At 21.7% G+C, this 19,870-nt stretch overlaps 1 long non-coding RNA gene across 1 annotated transcript; it reads right to left on the bottom strand.

The window, feature by feature from the left end:
* Positions 1-14,420: 14,420 nt before the first annotated feature.
* Positions 14,421-19,337, bottom strand: LOC724825. Its single transcript, XR_001703590.1, has 4 exons — positions 18,992-19,337; positions 18,835-18,880; positions 17,243-17,533; positions 14,421-15,160 (listed from the first exon to the last, which is right to left on the bottom strand). It is a non-coding gene; the product is annotated as a glycine-rich RNA-binding protein 7 (long non-coding RNA).
* Positions 19,338-19,870: the final 533 nt, after the last annotated feature.

Below are 19,870 nucleotides of genomic sequence, written 5' to 3'. Positions count from 1 at the left end.
AATTATTTATTTCATACACATGCATTATAATTTATATATATATATATATATATATATATATATATATATATATATATATATATATTATTATTATACATAATAATATATAATAATAATACTATATAATAGTATATAAATTATATATAATAATTTATAATATCTTATTATTTCTTTATTATAATTTTATTATAATTTGACAAATTTTTCGATATGAATCCAATTGAAAATGCACTTTATTTAATAATTTATATACAAAATATTAGTCACTATATTAATTTATTTAAAAATGAAAGTTTTAGATATGTAAAAAAATTATTAAAAAATAAAAAATAAGATAAAATGTATGCATATAGAACATATTGAAAAGAATATATATTGTGTCAAAGTAAAGTCAAAATAAAAAATATTTATATATACTTATATGTATGTATATAATAATTAATAAAAAAAATAATTATAGAACTTAATAGTTTATAAAAATTATTATTAAATATTCTAGAAGCATGAAAAATATAAATAATTTGAAAATTGTGAATAGTTTTAATTTTTTGATCTTTAGGAATTAGATTCTCTTAATATAATGTCATTTTGAAATTTAATTTCAATTAAAAAATTATAATATTTATACTGATTTCTATTTTTTTTTCCAATTTTAAAACAAGTTATTATTCTTCATTTTAAAACATTTTTTATTTTCTTAATTAAAATATTAGTCTAAGAAATTTAGTTGATTTTATGATATTTTCAAAAATTATCAAAAAATTTGTTAATGATGTGTTAGAAGAATACAATAAATTTTATATATATAATATAATAATAAACAAATTTTTATTTTTTTGTATATATTTATTTGCTTTTGTTATATAGTTATGCATTGTATATAAAAGAATATTAAAAATGTTTTCAAGATCTTTTATATCTTGATTTTTAATATTTTATAAGAGTTATATATAATAATAATGGAATATTCTTTATTTCATTTTTTTTATAGAATTTTTATTAAGATTATTAATATATTTTTAAATAGTAATTTTATTATGATTAAGTTATACAATTAATGTTAAAATGAATTTATCGACATACTTTAATAGATTTTGAAATGATTTGGATATAGAAATTTAGATTCGATGAATGAAAACAAAAATGTATGAAATTTGTTTATTTGATTCAAGTGATTATATTACATTAATATTCAGACATATTTTTATTTTGAGAAATAAAATATATTTTAATTACAAAATTATCAACAGAATTTTATTTTTTCCGATTATTGTATATATATTGCACATTAAAAATTTAATTTATAAAATGTAAAATCTAATAAAATTATATGTCCATTATTGCAAATTGTTTTTTTATTAAAAGAAGAAAAATTAATTATTTGGATTAAAATATTTATTAATTATTTTTATAATTTCATAATTTATTCATTCCATCATAGTTATTAAAATATATCTTCAATATTTTTTTTATGAGACATTAAATAAATTTCAAGAAATTACAATAATTTAAAAAAAAATGACAAAATAAATTATTTTTTTGTTTGTTATAATAAATTTTTTTTCTAAATGTTTTTATACCATAATTCTGTAATAAATTTGAATATTCCATTTGAATGTATCGATGATAATATAAAAAATTCTGAAAGAATACCAATCTACATCTACGAAGTGGATAAAGAAATACGGAATTGAACCATTTGAAGCGAAAGAAGAATAAAATATTATATAGCCAGATAGATGAAAAAGAAAGCATTCGAAGGGTGGACCATGATAGCGGAAGGGAGTGGTATTCGCGCGAATAATTCGAAGACGGACTCTTGGTAATTATTCAAAGTAGATATCTGAAGGGTCCAATTAGCGTTGGATGCTTTTCGAAGCTTTTCTTCGAGACTACTGGCGTAGTTCTGTAAATTGGCTGCATTAAAAACAACGCGGCTATAGAAGGCAAGCGTGGAAAACCACCCCGTAGGACCTTGAACGGAGTCTGGGGCTCGTCCCATTGATCGCAATTATTTTTTCAATAACCAATCGTTTAATGAGAAAAGCTATCGACGAGAAATGCAATATTTTGAAAGATTATTTTATGATTAATGAAATAAGAAAGATTATTTGTTTTAGATAGTTTGATTCGGGAAATCGAAGATATTTTTATGCATTAAACGAAAGATTTCACTGTAATGCAAGAGCAATAATTTTAAAATTTTCCAAAAGTGTCAAATTGTATTTTTTCAATAAATTAATTATGCATAAAGAAAGAAATAAAAAAATTATAATATCTCAATTTTATTATAGTTAATGAAATTTATATAGCTATGGAATTTTTCGAATGATAAGAATTAATCTTCAATTTAATAATATATTTATAAATTTTTATAATATAATCTTGTTAGAGTAATATTTGATTAGATGTTATTTTTTATTATTATATTTTTGATATATGATATATATATATATATATATATATATATCAAATATATATATATATATATATATATATATTAAATTGAATGAATATAATTGTTTCTAGTTATTATTATAATTATTATTATTACTATTACCTCTATTACTACTACTACTACTACTACTACTACTACTACTACTACTACTACTACTACTACTACTACTACTATTATTACTACTATTACTACTATTATTATTATTAATTATTATTGAATGATTATAATTATTTTTAGTATAATATACAAAATATTGTGAAATATATTTGTGAAATATTCTTAGAGAATTAATTCAAAAAACCAAAACAAATACAAAAATTGATTTACATAAATATCAATTGAAATTTATTAAATTCTAAGTAATTGAAATTTATATTAGAAACTAGAAGTAAAATTAAAATAAAGTGAAATTATTATATATTTCTTACGCTGTTTTTACTTCATTATTTAATACAACTTTATTTATAATAAATATATATTCATAATAAATATATTTATTGTTTATAATAAATAAATATCAATCGACATTTTTGTGTATCAATTTTTGTTTGTTTTATTTTTTAAAATTTACTTTCTTGAATTTTTCTCCAAAGATATCTCACGAATTTATTATTATTTATTATTTATTATATTAATATTCTGTACAAATATTTTAGTGAAAATATTCTGCGATTATTATAATTGGTTTATGTTAAATTAGAATAATTATTTTCATTACACAATGAATGCTATATATTATATAAATATATTTTAATGATATAATAAATATTTATGTAAAAATGCTCTATGATTTTTCTAAGTTAATATAGTCATTTTCAATATAGAATGTTATATTTAAATAGCGAAATATCTTAGAAAAATGTAACGAATATTTTACATTATGCTTATTTTCAAACTATTATTTTGAATTACAATACTTATTTTGATTGAATAATAATTGTTGTATATTAAATGATATAGTATATATCATAAATATCAATATATCGGTAATATTAAATATATAGTTATATTTAAAAAATTTAAAGAATTATTGTAATTACTTTCAATATATATTTCAATAACGAATTCTATAGATTGAATAAAATTTATTTTTAATACTAATAATAATAATAATTATAATAATTCTATACTATTCAATATGAATATATTTTGTTATTGTCGATTTATTGTAAATTTAATATATTCATTCTCGCAGCACAATACCTATGTTTGAAATTTTTACAGCCATATCTACGTGTGAAATAATACCATCTTACAAAATTGAATATGGATCCATGAAAATTAAAATTGAAACATAGTTTGTATAATGGAAGATGAATATCAATAGTCATCATATAATAATAGTAATTAATTAAATTACGATATCAAAAAGGTAAAATTGTCACTGGAATATCGTATTTTGAATTATAGCTGCTTTTGTACGATACTTCCATGGACAAGTTATTAATGGGATAATTATAGTAGCGTCGTTAGAGGAATTTCATTCTACGCAAATCTTCTGCCATACAAAGTTTTGTATCTATCAAAATAATCAATTATTACGCGTCAATTAATTTAGATAGATATTTATTTGTTGAAACAAGAAAATGGAAATGATTAAATAATAATAAAGTAAAATTTTTATAAAGTTGTAGAAATTTTTAAATTTTTATAAACTTTATTTTTAATTATAAAAAATTCAATTCAATTTTTTATTGAATCAAAAATAAATATTTTTATAGATATTATTATCAATGTTTAAAATCTCTATGTACATTGAAACATGTTACGATATATTCATCGATTCAAATGATGGATTTAAATAAATAACTCACATAACGCTGGAAATGATAGAATGTAAACTATTGACTTAAACCCAACGTTTATGTATGCTATACGTTTTGATGTGTTAGATTAATTTAATGTCTTAATTAAGTTTTATATCAATTGGAAAGTACATCATTTTTATTATTTTAAATTATGTTTTGTGAATTATTTATTTATTGTTCATTTGTTTTTATTATACACGATATTGTTCATTGTTTTTATTATAAACAATAATACTCATTTTAATGTGAATTAGGATATTTAGTCTAAATTTAGATACTTATTTGGATAAATGATTTTTGCAAATTAAATTTAAGCAAAAAAAAAAAAAAGAGAGAAAAATATAAATTAAAAAAAAAGATGAATATCAAAATTCAATAATTTATTTTATTTCATTCATTCCTAAGTTTAAGATTTCATTTTAAAGGATATAAAGATAACATTGAACCTTAAATTATTGAAATAATAATTTTAAATATCTTACACATTTAATATTCAGTAGAAATATAATAGAAAAATGAGTTTATATGTAAAAAAAAAAAAAGAATAAAATGGCTTATTTAACTATTAGTAATAGTTATTTAATTATTATTTAATAATTTGAAAATTTTTGAATAATTTGAATTTTTATTCATTTATTTTACAAAATTTAAAAATAAATCAATTAATAAAAAGTTGATTAATTATTTTTCAACATTCATTATTTTTTTTTATATTCTTAATATATTTAAAAAAAAATATTAGTAAGAAATATTAGTAATTATATGAAATAAAAGCGTTATTATTCGATAATAAATTTATTATTTATCTATTTTTAATTTTTAATAGCAGAAAACTATAGTATTTTTAGCACTTAATGCAATTGTCTAAGGCTTTTCCCTTCTTTGAATTGATGAAAATAAAACATTCATAATTTCATGAAAAAAAGTTGTACTACTAAATTCATTTTAAAAATTCATTAGCAAAATTTTTACTTTCGCACTTCCAAATTTTTTGAAAATTCTTTTATAAAATTGAAAATGATTTTTAAAAAAATATATAAAACGATTTTGTAAAATTTATATAATTTTTTGGTGACTTCTTTTAGGATAATAGAAAGAAATTTTTTTTTTACTATACAGAGATTTTTCGAAAAATTTGTATGATTTTTTATTGTTATTTTATTAAGTAACATATTCATTTAAAATATATATAAATGAAAAATATGCTACTAGCATTTATATGGAATAATCCAAGAAATAATCCAAGATATACCAAGAAAATGGTTGTACAAAAAAATTGCATATAATTTTTTGAATTTTTTTATAAAAATTTTTTTTATAAATTTATTATTAAACAAATTGCCATTTTTTTTTAAATTTTAGAACGTTTAAATTTCTAAATGTTTTTTTAAAATAAAAATTAAATTTAATTTTCCACTAGTTTTGCAATGTAAAATTTTTCTTCTGAAAAATTCAATTAAAGGAATGTGAAAAAAGTTTACTTTTTAAAATGAACTCAAGTAGATTGCAGTACGATCTTTTTTCATAAAAATAGTTTAAATTTTATTAATTTTAAAGAAAATTTTAAAGAGAAAATAATTGATGCGCTAATTTTTTCAAACAATGTAAATTTTTATATTTCTTTCTCTTGAAAAATTAAGATTAAATAATCAAAAGTCTATTCTATTAAATTAAATATTAATTTTATTCTATTAAATTAAATTATTCTATTAAATTAAGTTTATTCTATTAAATTAAAAATCAATAAATAAAATGTATAATAAATAAAGATTATACATTAAGTCTTTGCAGACGGATGCTGCTGCTATATTTATAATAGCATTAAAATTACAATTAAATAAAATTAAATTAAATTAATTTAAATAATATATATTATCAATTAATATTCAGCTGATAATAAAATTTTCAAAAGAAAAATACATATTTTCTTTCATTTCTAATATCCATTAATTAATTTAGTAAATTAATCCATTACTTAGTTTATAATTTAATAATTTGGTTTTAAAGAGTATTCGTCCACAAAGAATCAAATAAAATAAATTGTTGAAAGTAAATTAATTTGAAAGTAAATTTTAATAAAATTTAGAATAAATTTAGAATAATTTAAAGGTTGAAACAAACTTTTTATATATATAGATTTATTATTATATCTTATAAAAAAAAATAATATTGATAATGTATTAAACAATATAACATAGACTAATAAATTACAATTAAAATAATCATGAGAAAGTTAGAATAGAGAAAGTTATCATTTAAACCTTCCTGCATTCATTTAAATCTTCCTGCATTTCTTTCATGTTTTATATATATTTAATTTATTTTCCATTTGAACATTTATCTATCGTTTATCGTTATTTTTTAGATAACATTTTGTTCTTTTATTTCATTATTTTGCTTCATTTCAATTTATCCTAGTTTCCATTTCTATTGTTTTTACTTCGAATTGTAATTTTGTATTGATTTCGTATTTCAATTGGTTCAACAGTTAAGTTACGAAATAAATAAACAAATATTGATATTCAGTAATTTCTTGAATATTATATTACAAAATTCTGTATTATGGAAATCAGCACGGCAATATGTTAACATTATTTGTCGCATTATTCATCGGATTAAGTTATTAATCTCTTATTCGGTAAATCGGCTTATCGTTCACGAATAAAAAATTCTGATTTTAATCCGTACGTTTTTATTGATTTTCTACGATTGTTAAAATTATTCAAAATATTTCAAAATATCAATTATATATATTATGAAGATATATCTTTTTCATATTTTATTAAATATTATTAAGGAATTACTAAAATTAGTACTAACTTTGTTATATATATAGTTAATATATTCAAATGAACATCAGAGTTAATACTGGACAAGACAAATATGAAAGTTGATATACAAAAATAACGATTAAAATTTAATTATTAAGTTATAAATAATTTAAATTTGTGTTAATGAAACGAGATGGAAATAAAATCATATAACCATTTTATCGTATCTTGTTTTACCTAAGACAAAATTAAATTATTTATAAGTTAATAAACAAGTCTCAATTAAGGTTTTCGCATACGAATTTTTGCATTCGTTTTAATCTCTTGATTGTCTCACGTATATATTAATAATATATATGTGTGTGTGTGTGTGTGTGTGTGTGTGTGTGTGTGTGTGTGTGTGTGTGTGTGTGTGTGTGTGTGTGTGCGTGTGCGTGTGTGTGTGTGTGTGTGTGTGTGTGTGTGTGTGTGTATGTATGTATAAGTTAATATTTAACAATTCAACAACTTTAATTCACAAAAATTAAATAAAAAATAATTTGAATATTATATTACATCATAAGTTATTGTATAAAGAAGAGATCAGAGAAATTCAAAATAAAAAAAATGAAAGCCTTAAGTGAAATAAAATAAAATATAAAATAAAATTTTTTCTTACTTACTTAAAGCTTTGTTTTTTGAGTAATTTATTTAAAAATTTTGTTTTAAATATAAATGAAATTAGTTAATCATTGAAAATTATTGATATTATAGAGAATTATGAAATGATTATTCTATTTATAAAATAAGGGAAAAAATATAGAATAATTTATTATTTCACTTATTTCCTTGTTTCTGAGAAAATCGAAATTGAATATACACTCAAAAAATCATATAATTGATGAACTTTTAAATTCGATTTTCTTTAAAATTAATTTTTTTTTAACTGAAAAAATATTTTAAATTTATTTTTTAAATTTTTTGTTAATTTTCACATTTAGAATAATCATCTGTCAACAATTTATTCATATCTTATATTATTTATTAATTAATTTCATTATTTGAAAAATTGTTTAAAAAATTTTCAAACTTAATTTATTTGAAAACAAAACTTTTCGTAATTCTTGATTTTTGTTTTATTTCGAGATATAGAATTTATTTTTACTATTTATATAAATTGCGGTTCACTTTATATATAATAATATTTAAAATATACTATATAGATATAAAATACTTATAGTATAAATTTATAATTAAATGCTTGATACATTATTCAGATAATTATATAAATAATTTCATATGATATTATTAATATTAAGCGAGTTAGTATATAAATAAATAATATAATATATATAAATATATAATATAGTGTATAAATATAATATTGTAAATATATAATATATATGAATAAATGAATTATCAATTATTTGAATTATTTTTGTTTGTTATTGTGAAAACTATTATGAATGAATTATTAATTACATAGATATATATAAAAAGAAAACATTTGAAATCCAATCTTATTTTATATTCCTATCTTATATATTATATATATATAATAATACTATTAATATTAATATTAATATTAATTAATAATAAAACTATTATGAATGAATTATTAATTACATAGATATATATAAAAAGAAAACATTTGAAATCCAATCTTATTTTATATTCCTATCTTATATATATTATATTCTATCTTGTATTTTTATAAAATTGCTTGACAGTATATTGAATTAATTTTAAAATTATTTCCTCATAAAAAAGTAAAAAAATGTGACTCAAGTATCGTATTCTTCTTCCTCTTGCGGTCTTAAACTAGAATGAAGGTATAAGAGGATAAAGATATATGAAGAGGATAAAAATAGGAAAAGTAGAAGAAATTCTCTTTTTCTGTATATTTCTGAATATCAATCTTATGCTGAACGATATTTTTTCCTTTCACATCGAGAATTTTTAGAATGCCATCTAAGTGGCTTAATTGCTTTGTAACTTGATTATAATTAATAAAATTAATTAATTAATTAATCAATGAGAATATCAGACTAGATGAGTTTTTCGGTTATCTCTCATAAAATGTAATGAATATCGCAAATGGTTATTATCTAATCGAATTTATGGTTATGTACACTATTGAATTATGTGCTATATCAATAATAAGTTAAAATTTTTAGAAAAAAAATTCGCTTTTATTTGTATGATAGAATCATTAATAATGTTTTGTAGTGAATTTTCAATATTGAGATTATTATTTTTAGTGAAAATCTTTTACTATCAAAAATATTATTGGTATTAAAAAATATTATGGTATTAATACTATTATTTATAAATATATAAACTTTGATCAATTTGTATATATTAGTATAACTACTTTTACACATCTATTTGAATTTTAATGAACATTAAGAATGAATTATTGATGAACAATATTTATTATTTGTTTATGAAATTGATATAAAATAATTAATAGAAAATAATTAAAATTATCTAATATTATAATTTTAATATTATGATATTTTTATGATATATATTTTATATCATATTTTTATGATATTAAAAGATCATAATATTATATATAATATCATAATTATAATATCTAATATTTAATGTTACAATTATATTATAATATATAATATTATAAATATTATGTTAATAACATATTTAATAAATATTTTAATAACATATTTAAAGAATGGATTATAAGCAAACACAAAAGTTTATGTATGTAAATTTTAGTTATTTCTTATTTATTGAATTATAAGTAATTGAAATTTGTTTTAAACAAAATAAGATAGAAAGAGAATAAAATTATTATATTGCACTATCTTTATCATTTAACATAAAATTAAATTGCTTGTAATTTAATAAATAAATCTCAAGTAACCTTTTTTGTGAATTTTTTTTATTTGTTTTTTTTTTTTTACGTATATATATACGTATACAACATTGTTAAATATCAAATGATTATTTGTTAAAAATTTATGTATGTGTATACATACTCTCAATATCACAAATTTATTTTTATTTACATTATTTTATATACTATTGTTGTATTGTTTTAATTAGTTATATCTATAATATATTTTCATATGCAAAAAGATTGTTTCATTTCACATACCAAATATATTGTTAGTAGTTCTATGAGTAGAAAGAATACTATATTTAAATTACTATAATTTTCTTATGCATTCTTATAACGATTTAAAAAATATATTATAAATTTGTTTTTTATAAAAAGTAATTTCTAAAATGATTTTTGTATTATATAATTATTGCATCAAAATATACGGTATGAATATTATAGAAACAGAAATTATTAAAAGAAAACTCAGAATAAACGAGAAAAAAAAAGAAAGAGAAAGAAGAAGACAGATTCGTGAAAGAATTGAAATAATTAAAGAGAATTGAGAAGTATTTCGATTTCTTTATTGACAAAAACTTTTTCATTAGAATCTTTTTTTATATATTTCAATATCCTTTCTTGGATGGCATTTATTCATCCAAAAGAAATAATATGACTGATGGTGAATGTACACAAGTTATATAATGTTGACAAATGAATTTGTACAGACTATTTCATATATTGCACGTATTTATTTTATTTCCATTGTTAACGAGATTATATTTATTTTAAAAGAAAATTATAAATCCTATTATATATTTTATTTTCTAAATATTATATTCTTGTATTCTCTTTCATATCAGCATTAAACCAGAATGACAATATTTTCAAAAATTTGTTTATAATTTCGTCAAAAATCATCATTTATACAAACGAAATTTTGAGAATTATCGATTTTAAAATCGAAATAATTGTCCTTGACATAAACTTTATTTTATTCTTTCAAGAATTTCATCTATGTAAATATTAAATATTCAGTTTTCAAATTTTATAATATATATTTCGATATGAAGAATTTAGAATTCGATGAAAATTTTGTTTTCAATCGGTTTCACAAATGAAACGATTAATAAATCATTGACTCGATCATGTCACGGAAATCATGCACATTTTCAATTAAGAAACTTCCCTTGTGAACAACATGTGTACACGAAGGGTAGTTTGCATGAGTATTAAATGAATGAAAGCCGTAATCGAAAATGAAATCGATGGATTTGCGACATTTCCGTGCGCACGCTATGCGTGTTTGCTTTCCCTGATTATTTAATGTTGTGTGCCATGGCTTTTCTGTAAAGTGATTTCCTTTCAGATGAGAAGAATTTCGTATCATTACTATTCTATGAAACTTCATACTTTTCTTAATTATTTTTTTTATTACTAATTATTATAACTTATTGTTGTTGATATTGTTATTATCATTCCTTGAATATTTGATGTTTGGATTTAATTGAGGTTGGATTTAATATCAAGCCATATTATTATTATTATTATTATTATTATTATTATTATTATTATTTAAATTCCAATATTTTATTTATAATAATATATTATAATATAATATACATAAATTATATATTTTATTTATAATGTGAACTAAAATTGATGATTTTTTTATTTATTAAAATAACAGAAAAAAAAAATAATTAAAAATAAATAATAACTTTAAATAAAATAAGAAATAAATTTATTTAATAAAATGTTTTCAAACAAATTTTAAAGAATAAATTATTTTTAAATAATTGATTTGTTAAAATTAGATTATTAGATTATTATAAATAATTTTAGAAATAAATAAATAAATAATAGAATTTTTCATACATGAAATAAAGATTTTGTGATATCAAAATATATATATAATATTTAAACATACAATTAAAGATAAAGGAAATAATAATATTTTTCACTGAAATCAAATAAGATAAATCTATAATATAAATAAATAAAAATTGGAAATCTGAAAATTCTATTCTCCTAATTTTTTTACAATATTTTGTTTTAATAAAAATAAAATATTTTTTTTTTCATTTTCATAAATATTTCTGTATTAATTACATAGATTTGTAATTTTAATTTTTCATCGAATAAAATTTTACAAATGTATTAAACAAATTTATATTGATAAAATTATATAAAATAATTAATTTGTAATTATTTATTGCAAATCATTCTAAAATATATGTTTTTCAAAAAATATATCAATATAAATTCGGATATTATTTGTGTCAAACACAAATGACAAAAAAAAAGAACAGAAAAAGAAATAAAAAGAATAAAAATATATCATATATCATATAAACGGAATTCATTTAATCTGAATCTAAATATTAATAATATTAATAAATATTAATAAAAATTATAATTAAATCTCTGTCCTATTTCTTGTATCCATGATTCAAGGCAACGCATCAGAAAGTCACAAAAATAGTAAATAACAATGGCGGTCATTAAAAATATTACATTCACACTTAAATTCATTTGAAAATAAAACTAAAGAGTTTTTCTTGAAAGTATTTTTAAATAAATGGATATTATGAGAATGAAAATTAATATCAATTTTTTATTTTTTATTTTTTTCTTAAATTATTATTTTTTAAGATATTCTTAAAAAATATATTTCTTATTTTTTATCTTTTATTTTTATTTAATACTTTAAAATTAGTATATAAAATAATTTTTATAATATACAATAACAATAAAAATTTTATATCATTATATTTATTATTAGATTCAATTATATTATATTATATGTATCGTAGATATGATTATATAAAATTTGATAAATACTTTATAAAATGAAATGCCAACATTATAAAAATATATTTCATTGGAAAATATATATAAATACTTAATTGTAAAATATAATTATATATAAATTACCAAACAAAAATTTATAAATTTAATTAAAATAATATTTTTAAAATAGCTTATAATATTTCATAAAATTTTCTGATCAAATTTATTATTGATTTTAATTATTGATATTTATTATAGGAAGTAAATTTTGTTAGAAGTTATGAATAATATATATATTTCGTTTCATTTTAATGTCTGTAGTAAGAAATAATCTCGCTAATATTTCGTGAGTGTTTCAAATGCAAATACATTTAAGAGGAAAACTTCATCTTTTAAATATGTTTAAGCAAAAATCGCTCTCAGAATTATTTTTTACTAGTGGATACTGATCAAGAAGGAAAATTATTCTCAATAATCATTTTCAATGCAATATCCAACTGCAAAAAATCTCGTAAGAATTTTACTCTCAATTGCATTCACACTTTTCAAATCTATGGCCACATATCCACATCATGCAGATACTTTCTTCGAGTCGATCATTTTAACCACTATGCCCATGATATTTACACTGTTGCAATATCGTAACCGAGGAAATGTTATTACGAGCTGGAACGATAGTAAATCCATTGGTTCGGCAATAATCGCGGCCTGGCCATGTCCATTTACGACCGTTTCACAGCAATTTTAATTTTCATCCTTGTACAAGATGACCGTAGATTTATAAATCGAAAATAGATTCGGCGAATTCAGGCGAATTAACATGCGTTTAATTCACGTTCTTCTGACGCGTATTCGTTTTGCATTATTGTGTACAATGGCAACATATTCATACCATTTATTGTTAGATCCTAATATACAAAAAAATGATGATATGGAATGTGAAAAAAAAGGAACGAAAAATATCAATCTGATTTATAAGTGAATTTCTATGAATCTTAAAAATTATTTGTCTTTTCTTTATAATTTGTTTTATAAGATTGTTTTATAAAAAATCTTTATAAGAAAAATATTTATAAAAAATCTTAAAAGAAGTGTTTTCTCTCGATTATAATTTCATTTTTTATTTCACAACTCTTTAAATATACACAAATATTTATTGCCTATTTTCCTATAATTTTTTAAAATTATAATAAATACAAGAAAAAACAATTAAAAGAAATAGAAATAAAACATAGAAATTCAATGCTTTCCTATATTTTATTAAATTAAAAAAATAAAATTAGATTATTAAAAATATCAAATCTTATTCTTATTTTTTATAATTACTTTTTTCTTTTTCTAAGAAAATTGTTTGTTGATCACAATGATGAATGATAACAATTTTTACAATTCAACCTCGATCGTTATTTCAATATTCTACTCTTTCTTTCTAATAACTTTCCATTTTATTCATTATTATTTTAAAAATTTTATAATATTAATTATAATATTTTTAAGTTTCAAAAAATTTTAAACAAAAGATATGCAAAATAAAAAAACATAATTGAAATTTTAATCACATTAAAACAAACAAACAATACACTGCTTTATATAAGGAAAAAAAACAGATAATTCACATTTTACTTATTAATTAAAATATTTAAATTTGGACAAAAGGGATAAAAATAGAAAATAAACCATTTTGTGTGTCAATAAATTTTTAATTCTTGCTGATTAAAAATGTGTAAATCAATTATAAAGGTACAAAAAATCCTATACAGTGTAAATTATTTTTTCTCCCACATCAATTTCATATTTTTATTTCATTTTACTTGAAAATTGGATCTTACATACATGTATATACTATAAAGATATGGGATTAAATGTACAATATCTACAATATTATTTGCTAAATATTTTGATCGAAGAGTAACCCATATCCATATCCTCACACAAGATGTTCCACGAACTCAACAGATCAAATACATCAAATTCAATTTTTAATCAAAAGAAAACACTTTTACATAGACACATTTGTCTAGACAATTTTTATATCTTGATAGTGTAATTCGACAACGGATCCAAAGTTCGCCTCGAAGTGGATTGGCAATCTCAGCGTACATACATCCAAAGCTCACTTTCAAAATGTACACATCGCCAGGAAGAAAAGAAACCTCGGAAGCGTGATCTTATTCTTTGCTGTCCATGGATTCACTATTGTCCTCTCTTTTCTTTTCTATGCGCTTATATCTCGGCGAGATGGAAACATGGTTCCTCCGGTCGCGATCACGTTATTTCCGCCTTCTTTCTCCATGGATGCATTATTCCTTCGCGATGTTTTTCCTTGCGTACAAGAATAAAAAAAAAAAAAGAAGAAGAAAAAGAATCGGTAAGGAGAGGGGTCAGGGTTGTCTCTTCGTGAACCGAGAATCGGTGATTACAGCCAAGATGTGCACTGGTGGTGATCGGTGAGCAAAATTTCCTTCTAATTATTCGCTTGGTTCCCAGTTTGTCCTTTACCACCAACCTGAAAAGAATTTTTCGTGCGTTAATCGCGAAGAGACAACACTCTTCTTCATCGGACGATGGCCCCGGTGACGCGCTTTTGTTTACGAGCCTCTTTGTTTTTTACGATCCTCGTTGTTTTTTTCCCCATTATTTTGTAACGCGAAGCACCCTTTAATCAAAAGCATGGAACCCCAACAAGCCAAGTGGAATTGTTCGTTATGTCATTTCATCCCAATTATACTCGATTTCGAAAATTTGTTTCTCGTTGTAATGTTATTTTATCGAAAACCTAAAGCCTCTTAATTAATTGGAATGAAGGCCCGGATTGAGAGGGGAGATCGAACAATTTAGTTTTTACGCGGGGAAATGGACAAATGTATTTTTAAATAAGATCGGCCAAATTTTTATTTTTCTATTTCCTCGAGGGGAAAATGGCTGGCAGACTTTTTATCGGCTCGTGCATCGAATCTTCTACGTAAACAGCTTAATTGGCATTTAAACTACATGTGGTTTATAAATTTAAGTGATCGAAATCCATTCATTTTCGAGTAGATATACAGATATTGCATTTCAAATTACTAAACCAAGTAATTTATCTGACATCTCATTTTTCCACACGATTCTGGTTAAAAAATGATTATATTCGTATTATTCGGTTGTATATATTAATATACGATGGTTTATGAACGATTAATTTTACATAATTTGGTTGATAAATCTTCAAAGTGAATAGCAATTTTAGAGAGGAGAAAGCAAAGAAGATGAATCACGAATTCATTATACTTTGTAATAGTTTCGTGAAATTATTAAATTATTTTACATAAAATTTGATTATACATTTTCAATAACTTTCAAATTATTTTTAAGAAAAAGTAAATTTTAATAATTAATTATTAGATTCTTAAGATAAATATTTTTAAAAAACCATAAGAACTATAAAAATATTGTAATATTATATTGTACTGTTATATTGCATGGATGGTGAATTTTTAATTTCTTTCATTTATTTTCACGTGTTTGTAGAAATATTAATTTTTATAAAATTTAATAAACGCTGTAGATATTTTTTATTTGTTTAATAAAATTTATATATTTATATTGTAATTCTGGTTAATGATAAACGAAAAATACAAGTCAAAATTATCTATATTTTATTAGTTATTTTTCTATTTTTTACCATAGAGAAAAGAAAATATTTTTACTTTTACAAAAAATAAAATGTCTTCCCTTGTTTTGACAAATTAAATCGATGATCAGCAACATTCCTCGTAAACAAACATGTAAATAAATCCCTTTGCCTTCGAATTCCAGTTTAACCAGTTAATTAACACGTTACGCTTTCAACAAATCTATCAAAGATCCGACTTTCCAAATCAAATGTAATTTTCACGCCCAAAAAATCATTCGTGATTCATCGCTTTTCATTTCGTTATATATATTTTTTAAAATTTTACAAATCTTCAATATTGTTAAATTGATATAAAATGATTGCCAAATTGATATAATAAAAACAAAGAAAAATAAAAAAAAGAAAACGAAGAAAAAAAATACTGTTATAGAAAGTTCATTATAACTTTGAACTTCTTCGATTGACTATTCTTAAAATTATATATAATTAATATCAAAATAAAAAGAAAAAAGAAAAATAAAAAAAAAGATTATAGAAATGTTTTTGAACATTTTCAATCAATCGAAATTAAGAAAAAAAAAGAAGAGGAATGAAAAAAAAATCATAGAAAATTCCTTAAAACTAACTTTAATCGATATTCTTACTTCAAAAAGAAAATTGAAACAAAAAAAAAAATCATAGAAAAATTTGTAATAATTTGGACAATTTCAATCAAAGTTCCTACTTCAAAACTGACATCAAGAAAAACAACAAAAAAAAATACAATAAAAAAAAATTGTTAAAAATTCATTATCATATATTATTTACAATTCCAAATACTTTTCATTGGTATTTGAAATATTTCAAATTGATTGATATCTAAAAAAAAATAAAAAAAAAGAAAAGATAAATAAAGAAAAAAAAAAGAAGAAGAAAAAGAAAAAGAAATTAATATCTTGGAAAAATATTTCAAAAGTCATATTAATTACTCACCACCTCCACCACCACCACCACTCCATCCACCACCACCACCGCTCCATCCTCCTTTCCATCCACCACCGCCACTACTCGGCCATCCGCCACCACCTCCAGCCCATCCACCACCGCCTCCACTAGGCCATCCACCGCCTCCACCGCTAACAGTGATCACTTTGATAATTTTTCCGCCACCTCCTCCGCCACCTCCACCTCCGTATTTCCAGCCACCACCACCACCGCCACCAGACCAGCCACCTCCATTCCAGCCACCACCTCCACCAGACCAACCGCTGCTTATGTAACCGGCTGTAAAGTGAAACAAAATAATCTGTCAATGTTTTTGATTAAATAATGAAAATTGATACTTTGAAGTATTGTCTTGTATTTATTATAAATTATTGGACTTTGATTAATGTTAAATAGGTGGATAAAATATGTGAAATTGTTATTGAATATTTTTATAAATATAGAAGGGAGAAAAATATTTTTAGAATAATTAAAGATTATTTTTTTCTAACAATCTTTAATTCTTGATTAATAAGAATAAGAAATCTGCATATCGAATTTAAATATTGATATAGAGGAAAAGTAATTATGAAATTTTTAAATTTATATAAAATTTTATATAGATATAAATACAAATTCCAAATGAAAAATATAAATAATAAACATGTCAATTTATTTTATTGAAAATTATATTATACAAAATATAGAATTTATGTTTCGTATTTTAAAATGTGATAATAGTATTATGTATTATTGTTTGTTATTATACAAGGAAAACGTTAAAATTTTTCAACGAACGTGAAATATTGTATCAGTAAATTATTTAAAAAGTAACTTCTGTCTTAATTCTTTGTTATCAAAATTCATATGATACACCATTATGTTTCAAAATTATTTGAAATTTAATATTACTGAACGATATATCATGCTAAAATAAATAAATCGAATCGTTATTTCTATTCTATGTATGTAAAAGATATCAATTTTGAATGATTCATCTATACTTTACTATTTATACTCATTTATTAATCGTATTTCTTTTATTTTCAAATCTTTCTCGCGATTATTACAAGTACACGGACGATCTGATTTCGTAATAATTCGATTAACGATCGAAGGCAAACGATCGTGAAAATTGAGAGAGTATGCACACGTTTTTATCCGTCACTCGATTAACGTCTTCTCCCGAGGGTAAGAAAGCTCTTTCCAATTGCAATATTTTTCGTACATATAAATATTGATTTCTTGATTAATCGGAATCATAGATGATTAATTGGATATACTAATCACGATATATTCTTTGCATTTTTGATAAATTTGCACATTCACTGCTTTAAAAATTTTTATTTTTTCATGACCTAACAATTTATACAATTACTTTTATTTCGAACTTCCAGGTTTATCCCAATCGTTCGTTTCAGCTAGCTTCGTCAGGAATCAGATGACACATAATATCAGTATAATCCCCTTCCTGATAAAGATAGTAGTAATATTTACGAAACGTTAAGATAAAATTTCTACTGGACTGACTCATCAGGAGTTCAACTCATCCAGGTGTTCTAATAACAATTCGTTCACTGTTAGATTAGTATACTACTCACCATAGGCGGTGGCTACGAGCGCCAAAAGAATCGTAATCGCGAACACCTGTAACGAAAATATCGCGTGAATTCTTCGAAATAGAGATGGAGAGAAATACGGATGATAAAAGGAACACCGTAAAGATCAAGAGGCTCACGCACGCCTGTTACCACGTACCTTCATGTTGAGGTGTTTGATGCCCATCGTCGGAACCGGTGCCTCTTTTATAGCTCTTGCCTTTCTTCGCAGATCCCCGCCCTTCCGCCTCTCTCCGTCCGGTCACCAGTTCGTCTTCTGGTGCTCAGTAACACCTAACTTTCGTCCCACCACTATTGGAACAAAAATCTCCCTACCAACCGACTGTCAGTATATGCACTTCGAACCCCCTCTTCAGGGTCTCTCTCTACTTGTTACCGATGTAACCGACGTAACGATCCTTGTGCCGGTTAATCTGAACGGGCGATCGTGAATCTTTTGAGGAGACCGCCATTGCGTCTGGGTTACAGGGTCGTGCGATCCTTTCTGCTTACCGCATACATTTTTTGCGTCTTTTCGTACGTATGTTTCATTTCTGAGTTTATCTATTTATGTGAGTTTGTTTTGTCTCTCTTTTTTTTGTATACTCTCTTCTTTTGTTGTTTTTCTGTCTTTCCAAGTGTGGATATCCTTTTTTCTATCTATGCATTGCCTTTCTGTTTTCTCTATTTACATGTATCTACAAAAAATGTACCTTTAGTATTTAGATTTATATCTATCAAATTATGTATATTTACTCTTTGTTTCTAACTTCTATGTTTTTATGCATTGTCTTTTTTTCAATAATATCTAAAGTATGTGAATATTACTAGTAGATCTTCTGTACACATACCATTCATTATATTTACTGTATATAAATGCAGTATTATATATATAGTTTATAGTATCTAACTACTTATATAATTAAAATATGTGCATTTATTTTCTATCTTTTGTGTATGTATATAATTATTTTCTATATTTATATTTATTCTTTATATTTCTGCGTATACTAATTTTTTTTTCTTTCATTTGAATTCT

The sequence above is a fragment of the Apis mellifera genome, linkage group LG6, assembly GCF_003254395.2.
Source record: "Apis mellifera strain DH4 linkage group LG6, Amel_HAv3.1, whole genome shotgun sequence".
In the NCBI taxonomy this organism is placed as follows: domain Eukaryota; kingdom Metazoa; phylum Arthropoda; class Insecta; order Hymenoptera; family Apidae; genus Apis; species Apis mellifera.
The sequence above is the reverse complement of the archived record's forward strand: the minus strand, read 5'-3'. Positions and strand labels throughout refer to the sequence as shown.